The sequence below is a fragment of the Myotis myotis genome, unplaced genomic scaffold (genome assembly GCF_014108235.1).
Source record: "Myotis myotis isolate mMyoMyo1 unplaced genomic scaffold, mMyoMyo1.p scaffold_m19_p_2, whole genome shotgun sequence".
Classification (NCBI taxonomy): Eukaryota; Metazoa; Chordata; class Mammalia; order Chiroptera; family Vespertilionidae; genus Myotis; species Myotis myotis.
The window spans coordinates 216,038,255-216,046,179 of record NW_023416324.1 but is presented as its reverse complement, the minus strand read 5'-3'; the positions used below and the strand labels follow the sequence as shown (position 1 = coordinate 216,046,179).

The 7,925-nt window shown below is 54.1% G+C and overlaps 1 protein-coding gene across 2 annotated transcripts in view; it reads left to right on the top strand.

The window, feature by feature from the left end:
- Positions 1-344: 344 nt before the first annotated feature.
- Positions 345-7,925, top strand: part of IFNAR2 (interferon alpha and beta receptor subunit 2) — a 34,520-nt gene continuing 26,939 nt past the window's right edge. For both annotated transcript variants that reach the window (XM_036349750.1, XM_036349749.1), the window contains exon 1: positions 345-483. The gene's annotated coding sequence lies outside the window, so the exon portion shown is untranslated. The remainder of the gene's footprint in view (positions 484-7,925) is intronic.

Here is a 7,925-nt window from a genome sequence, read left to right as displayed (position 1 = left end):
CAGAGGGCCCTGGGAACACAACAGCCAAACCCCCACCCCTTCCCGCGGAGGGGGTGGGGGAAGGGCGCGCGGGGCGGGGCCGGGCGGCGCTGTCAGTAAAAGGCAGTGGATTCCCTGAGCCGTGTCCCCGCCCCGGCCCGGCCGCCCCGCCCACGACCCCGCAGGAGGCGGGCACTCCGCGCGCGCACCCGCCGGGACTTCCCCGCGCGCGGGGTCTGGGGAGGACGCGGAGGGTCCCGCCCGGCGCGTCCGGAGCCGAGTCTCCAGGCCCCACGGGCCACTCCACCCGCGGTGCCCGCTGTGCCCGCCGAGCCCGCTCTGCCCGTTGTGCCCGCTCTGCCCGCCGTGCCCGCCGTGCCCGCTGTGCCCGCGCCCGCGGGAGGGGTCGCCGCAGGCACCGCCGCGGAGCCGGGAGCGCGGAGCCCGGCTGCAGGGGGCCCACGGCCCGCGTCCCGACCGGAGAGGCGACCCCAAGCTGCCAAGGTACTGCGGGGACCGCGGGGTGGCGGGGCGGGAGAAGGGACCGCCCGGCCTGTGCGCGCCCGCAGCCGCTTCCCGGAATCCCTCCCGGGGCGCCCTCCCTCCGCCGCCCGCGCGCGTCTGTCCGTCTGTCTGTGCCCGGCCGCGCTGGGCCGGCCTCATCCCGGTCCCACCCGGACCTGCACCCTCCCTCCCCGCGCGAGGATGCCCGAGACCCCCGGGCACTGGGCGCACGGGTGTGCGCCGGGCGGAGGGGGCGCAGCGGAGCGGCCCGGCCCAGTGTCCCGGTCCTGCCGGACCCGTGGCTGGGAAGCTGGAGGGGGCGAGAGGGAGGAGGGGACCCGCCCCAGGGTCGGGAGGGGATGAGGGACTGGGTGCGGGTCGGACTGCGTTTCCACCCCGGGCCAGTGGACCAGTTCATCTGCCCCGAGTTCTGTCGGTCCACGCTCGTGTCCAGGGACGGCTTTATTGGAAGATGCCGCTGTCCGCTCCTTCAGCGGGTCACTGAGCCCTCGCTTTGCTGTTTCCTTCCTAGAGGTCTGACCATGCCCTGGGGTCAGAGCGGGGGTGGGGGCAGAGGCAGGCTGGGGGAGTGCTGGAGTCCACCCCCCCCCACTCGCGCTGGGGGTCACGAGCCACCACCGCCCTCACTTGGCCAGGCTTCTGCGTACCCTCCCCAGCCCCCACCCACCTGCCCCTCAGGTTTAGGGAGGAGCAGGGCCGGAGGGGGCGTTGCCAAGGCGACAGAAAACTCCCGCACACCTGCCCCGGGATGAGGGAACACCTGGGAGGGCGGCCAAGTGTCCCGAAGGACTGGGCTTGTAAATGCTGTCGTTTACAAGTTGCTTTTCCACTTCAGAGCCTCAAAAATCTGCGCGGCTCTTTCATTCTTATCTGTATTTCCTCTAACGTGTCTCCTGTATTTATTTGAAAGTGAAAGGAGATCTGCCCGGAATTGAGCTCCTATGACTTGACAAATGGTAATTTGTCTTAAAAAAAAAAGAGCCCTGTCAGGTTTGGCTCAGTGGATAGAGCGTCGGTCTGCGGGCTGAAGGGTCCCAGGTTCGATTCCGGTCAAGGGCATGGACCTTGGTTGTGAGCACATCCCCAGTCCGGGGCGTGCAGGAGGCAGCTGATCGATGTTTCTCTCTCATCGATGTTTCTAACTCTCTGTATCCCTCTCCCTTCCTCTCTGAAAAAAATCAATAAAATACATAAAAAAATAAAAATAAAAATAAAGAATTAGAAGAACCATTGTCCCAGAGATACTGTCTTAGAAGTGAAGCTTTCCTTAACACCCTATCCCAGCCTCCCACCTGCACACAGCCAGCTGGGCCTCATTTTCCTGCTATGGAAGGGGTCGTGGCATATGTATTCTTTGACTCCCAGTCATTATATTTCACCAAATCTAAAATGCTGTGAGCCCTGGCCGGTTTGGCTCAGTGGGCAGAGCGCCAGCCTGTGGACCAAAGGGTCCCCGGTTCGATTCCAGTCAAGGACACGTACCTCGGTTGCAGGCTCCTCCCTGGCCCGGGCCCTGGTCAGGGCGCGTGCAGGAGGCAACCAGTCGACGTGTCTCTCTCACATCGGTGTTTCCTTCTGTCTTTCCCTGTCTCTCCCACCCCCCACCTAAAAACCAATGGGAAAATATCCTCGGATGAGGGTGAACAAAAAAAAATAAAATGCAGTTAAGTGTAAGGTGCCCTTTTATTTCCTGTGACCATGTAGGAAAGGCTGTCAGCCACGCCGCCTGCACCGCGGGCGACGCCGATGGCAGGGGTGTCCGCCTGTCAGGAGGAAGTGGGCACTTCCAATCGGAACGCACTCGCTGCTCTTCCTGGGGGTCCCGCGGCTCCGGAGAGCAGGGCTCCTGGTGGGACGGGCGCCCGTTGGCCAAGGTGAGGTGCGGCGAACTGGAGGAGAAGACAGAGAGAAAGCGCCAGCCCAGCTGGGGCCGCAGGAACCCCGGTGTCCCGCGGGCCGGCTCTCCAGCTATTGGGGCGGGGGGAGTACTCTGAGGCATTGCCGTCGCTGTTTTCGTTCTGAGGCTTGAAAAAACATTTAAAATGTACGTTCGAACAACCACCAGAAACTAGACCAGGGAATCAATCGGCGCAATTGAAAATGCCCCGGTGAGGAGGGAGGAGGAGAGGAGGGAGGGGCCTTCGCACGCTGGCTCTCTCCTTTCCTGATAGAGCCGCAGGCCCTTCGTGCTGGCCAGAGGCCAGGGTGGTGGGCAGGTCCCTGGGCGAGCAGGGACAGCCAGCCCGGAACCAGGAGGGCCTCCCGCGGACCAGTGGTGGCCTCGCTTCTGCCCTCCCGGGAGCCAGGAGCTGGGAGGCTGCCCCCAGGACACTCCACAAAGCCTTCCCGGAGGGTCCAGGCGTTCCCACAGAGGTGCACTCCCTGGTCCCCATCCCAGCACCACCCTCTGAGCCAGAGTCTTTACAGAACAGCCCAGCTGGCCGCGTGGTTCAGTGGTTGAACCAGGAGGTCAGGGTTCGATTCCCGTCCGGGCACAGGCCCGGGTTGCAGGCTCTATCCCCAGTGTGGGGCGTGCAGAAGCAGCCAATCCATGGTTCTCTCTCATCACTGATGTTTCTGTCTTCCTCTCCCTTCCTCACTGGAAGCCATAAAAAAATATTTTTAAAAATAAGTAAAGCCTTTACAGAACCAAGTGGAATTGGGCACGGTTGTAAGAAGTGTCAAGATTTCATGCGCTGCATGGCAGTAGCAGGCGGCAGAGACGGCGGTCCAGCCCGTGGCTGCGGGGAGTGTGCCTGGAGAGGAGGTAACGCTCTTGTTCAGAAGGAAATGTCCCGGTCGCCTCCCATCCTCCGCCGACCTGATGACAGTAAGAATTCAGAGAAACGGGCCCAGAGGTGAGAGAATGTGAGGGCCGAGGTGAAAGGGAGGCTGCAGCCTTGAGAGCAAACTGAAGGCGCTGGAACCGCCCCAACAGCAGACACAGGACGCGGCAGCCTGGGCTCTGCCGGGCAAGCACGTCTCACCCGGCGGCATCGCCCACGGGCCGCTGAGAGACGGGGTGGAGTCCTGAGGAAGAGCCCGAAGGGCGCGCACAGCCCCCCAGGCCTCGGGGAGACCCGCCAACGGGACGCAAGTGCCAGCACAAACGGGAGGAAAGAAACGGTGTGAAATGAAGCAGAAGTGGCCCTTAGGCCCAAAGAAGCGCCGCTTCCCAGCACAGGGCTCGCCCGTCCAGTCAGGCCTCGCTCTTCCGTCTCTGGGGTCAACTGGGCACTTTCAGTCGCCACTTCGTGTCGTTCCAAACTGAAAAGCCAAGTTCCAGGGGAGTCGCGTGCTTTCCCGCCTGCTGCATGCTGTGCAGGGCGGCCCTGGATGGCCACCCCCGGGGAAGCAGGACGCTGCCGGCCGGGGAGGGGCCGCTGCCACCCTCCCTGCACACACCCCAGGACGGCCTCGCGGCCACATGGGCTCCCCGGCCAGGGGATCCCGCACCATGGGGCAGCCTCCCCTGCAGAGGCCGGGGAGCCAGGCCGAGGGAGCTCCAAGCCCGGGCTCGGGGTCCCGGGGGCCCATCAGACTTAACCGACAGAGACCATCCGAAGATGAAGTCGTTCAGCCACCACGGGTGGGCCTTCTGCGCACGGGCCTGGGGCAGAGCCGCCGGCTGCGGGGGACGGGCTGGCCTGCTGTCGTCAGGGGACAAGCAGCTTCGTGAGCAATGTCAGGCCGGACGCCAGGCGAGGCACGGAATCTCTGAGCCAGTGAGAGCCCAGGGCATTCTGGCGGGAAGCGGGGTGTGAGCCGCCGCTGTGGCTGAGCACTGACCCATGAACCACGAGGTCACGGTTCTATTCCAGGTCAGGGCACAGGAGGGGTGGGGGTGGGAGGGGAGTTGTGGATTCGATCCACAGTGTGGGGCGTGCAGGAGGCAGCTGGTCAATGATTCTCATCATTGATGTTTCTCTCCCTCTGCCTTTCTCTCTCTCTAAAATCAATAAAAACATATTTTTAAAAAGAGAGAAAGAGAGACAGAGAGGGGAGTGTGAGTCACCAGGAACGGGGGGGGGGGGGGGCATTTCCTGGGTCCCCTGGCCCAGAGTCAGAGAGCAGACTTCTTTTTTTTCCCCTCAAAAAATTTTGAAAATCTTTATTGTGGAAAGTATTACATGCATCCCCTTTTTCCCCCATCGACCCCTCCACCCCACCCCACCCCAGGCCTTCAGCACCCTGTTGTCTGTGTCCGTGGGTTATGCAGACACACAACCACACACACACAATCCACCCACCCACCCTCCCCCGCCTTCCCTCTGAGATTTGGAGAGCAGACTTCTTGTTGTGAGGTTGTGTGTGTGTGTAGTTGTGTGTGTGGTTGTATGTGTGTGAGGTTGTGTGTGTGTGTGTTTGTGTGTGGTTTGTGTGTGTGTTTGTGTGTGTGGTTGTGTGTGTGGTTGTGTGTGCCTGTGGGGGGCTGTTTCTCTCTTTTCCATGTCCCGCATGGAAAAGGAAACAGTCCATTTGCTGAGTGGAGGAGCTGGGGATTAAGAAATTAAAGAAAGACCAAGACTCGAAAATAGATTTTAAGCTGGGGCCAGGTGGGCGCCATCCTCTCTGATGGAGAGGCGGCAAAAAGCGGCTGAGCCACACAGCAGGTTTATTTTAAAGGCCTAGATTTACATATCTAGTTCCGCCCCTGCCTGATTAACATGTCCAGCCTTATTGGGGAAGCATGTTCCCAGGGCGTGGCTCTGCCTATGCTCTGAGTTCAGCTGACAATAATTATAAGAAAATGCCTAGGTGCCTCCCTGTCGGCCCTCTACATCTCCCCCGTTTTTGTTTTTTAAGCTACTATAATAAAAGTAAAATTTTAAACATTAATAGTAGGGCTCTAGTATTAAAACAATTGCAAACAATGCAAATACTAAACTACATACATGCTATCATTTTCAAAATTTGAACTTTAAGAACAAAACTGGCTATTAAATAATAACAAAACAATGCCAATGCAAAACAACAATATGAGAAATCAGAACTATGGACATATTAACATTCTTGCTACTAAATGAAAAAAAGTCTCTTTTGCTGCTGGTGTATATTTACTCAGAGTCCTTGGACTTGGCTGCGCAAGACTTTGCAGAAGACTGGCAGCTAACAGATGCTAGCATGAGCAGGAACAATGTTGAAGAAGTAGCTTCAACTTCTTGCTTTTCCACAATCTGTTGCGCTTCAGTCGTTAACTTCTTCAGATGACTTCATATTGGCACAACAGTCCCTTGCATCTTTCAGTTTTCTTTTTCTTCCCTTTTGCTGTCATTAGGGCAGTACTTAGTCCTTTTTAGTGAATGTCTGAGTCCATTGTGGTGACGGATGTAACGCTCTGGCACCCGAATTGGCTGCATTGCTCCTTCTTCCTTGCTCTTGGTCCTGGGCAACCTGCAGCAATGCACAGGTGCTGACTGCTATCATGACAAGGCGTCTTCACCATCTCCATCTCTGAACTGTCTCTCCTGTCTTTGTGGCTGGAGCAATCTGGTCAGTTGGGATCTGTTGTTGCAGGAATCCACATGGCCTGGAAGCTGTTCTTCTGAAAATATACAAACATATTCTCGACCAAAGGTTAAAGGAAAAACCTTACTTGGGATTTTTTCTTTGAAATGATCTTCTCCTGGCTTTCCCTGACATAATCTGTGTTTTCTCTGGGTGTCTCGCTAATGAAAAAATTTTAATTTAATTATAGGATCTATTTTCTTACATGGCATTTTTCCACTATCTCCCCCCCTTTTTTTTATTTAATTAGGAGGATTTTTGGAAAATATATAATGCAGTCTAGATAACTAACTTTTTTGTATGTTAAGCAATTTTACCACGAAATGAAAATTTTGGTTAATACTTTTGAATACTTACTTATTTAAAGTTAGCCAAATTTAATTAATTTGAAAACTTAACAACTATTTTACTGTCAAATTTAATATTTTAACAATAATCTTAATTTACACTGTAAATATTAATTGAAAGGATCACTTTACATCCTTGAGGAGGCTTAAGCATTTCTGTTGTTAGGCTAGATTTAAATTTAGAGTCTGTTAAACTAAGCCTTCATTTTTCTGGGTACCATTTTCAGCTGGGCCAAGTCTCTTCTGTTATTTGGTTCCTGATTTGGGCTGGGCATGGGAAGCAAGAAGCAGCCATGGGGACAGGAGACCTTCCTCAGAAGGGGCGAGTGTTCAAGCCCCTGCACCATTGTGGGGGGTGAGGATCTGTGCCCCACCTCTGGTGAACCCCAAGTTTTCTCCTACTGGCCCCCGACTGTGCCTGTCTTAGGTCGCCCCACCCTGTGGGGTCTTACCCGTCTTTGACTACCAGCCATCTCTGGGCCAAGTAGGGTGATGTGAGGTTTAGTTCTGTCTCCTTGTTAACCTATGTCCCTCTGGCCTCCATGCCCACCAACTGCCTTTGGATCCCCTCGCCTGCTGGCTGGGCCCAGGCATTGATCATAGGGAACCCAGGTTTCTTTTCCAGAGAGGGCCCAACTTACGCCATTGGGCAAGAAACAGATCCATGGTACCAGCTTTTCATGATCTCAGTTTGAATGGAGAGCTCAGATAACAGCTGTAGACAATTGGATTGTGAGAAGAGGAAATCCTCTTGGCAAAAAGGGCAAGAGAGGTCAATACAGAATGCTTAAGTGCCTTCCCAGAAGGGAATAAATCCCTTCATGTCCTTAAATATTAATTGAATTATTTGTAAGTTTGTTTGGGATAAATGCACAATATACTGTTGTAAAGCATCAAAAATTATTAATAAAACTTGTAGAATACCATGTAAGAATATTCTTTGCTCTAGGTCATGACAATTCAATTTTAAATTGGCTGTCTGGAGGTTTGGAATGAGGAACCTAGTTTGCAAAAAAAATGCAATTTACAGAAGCAGAGACAGCATGCTATCCAAATTACAGTTTTGGGTAAATACATTATCTAGAGTCCTTGGGTAACCTAGGTTAAACTTAGGCATATTATCTAAATTACAGTTTTGGGTCTCCAGAACACTGAGTTGACACGCTAACTGGAGCCCTCTGACCTTGGGATAGTTGTGCTGTCCTTCCCAGGTAAAGGAAAATTGTGCCTTCTAAGACCAATATGAAACTTACAGTTTTTACCTGAGTTAATTGTTACCATACTTCACTTTACTATGCCCCAGGTGGTCTCTGAGCTGTTGGTTGTCTGGTTTGTCTTCTTTCTGCTGGATTACACTTGGAGAACTTCAACTTAAAAAAGAAAAATCTTTCTCTTTTACACCAAGTAACCTATAGGATTACTTCTTGGATCTTGCCTGATAGTGCCGCAAGGCCATGTATTTCAAGTCAAAGTCATTAAACATTTATGGTGACTGTACTTATTTTCAGATTTGGTATTTTAACAGCAAATCATTAGATTATCCTATAAATATTAGTGGAAGATATT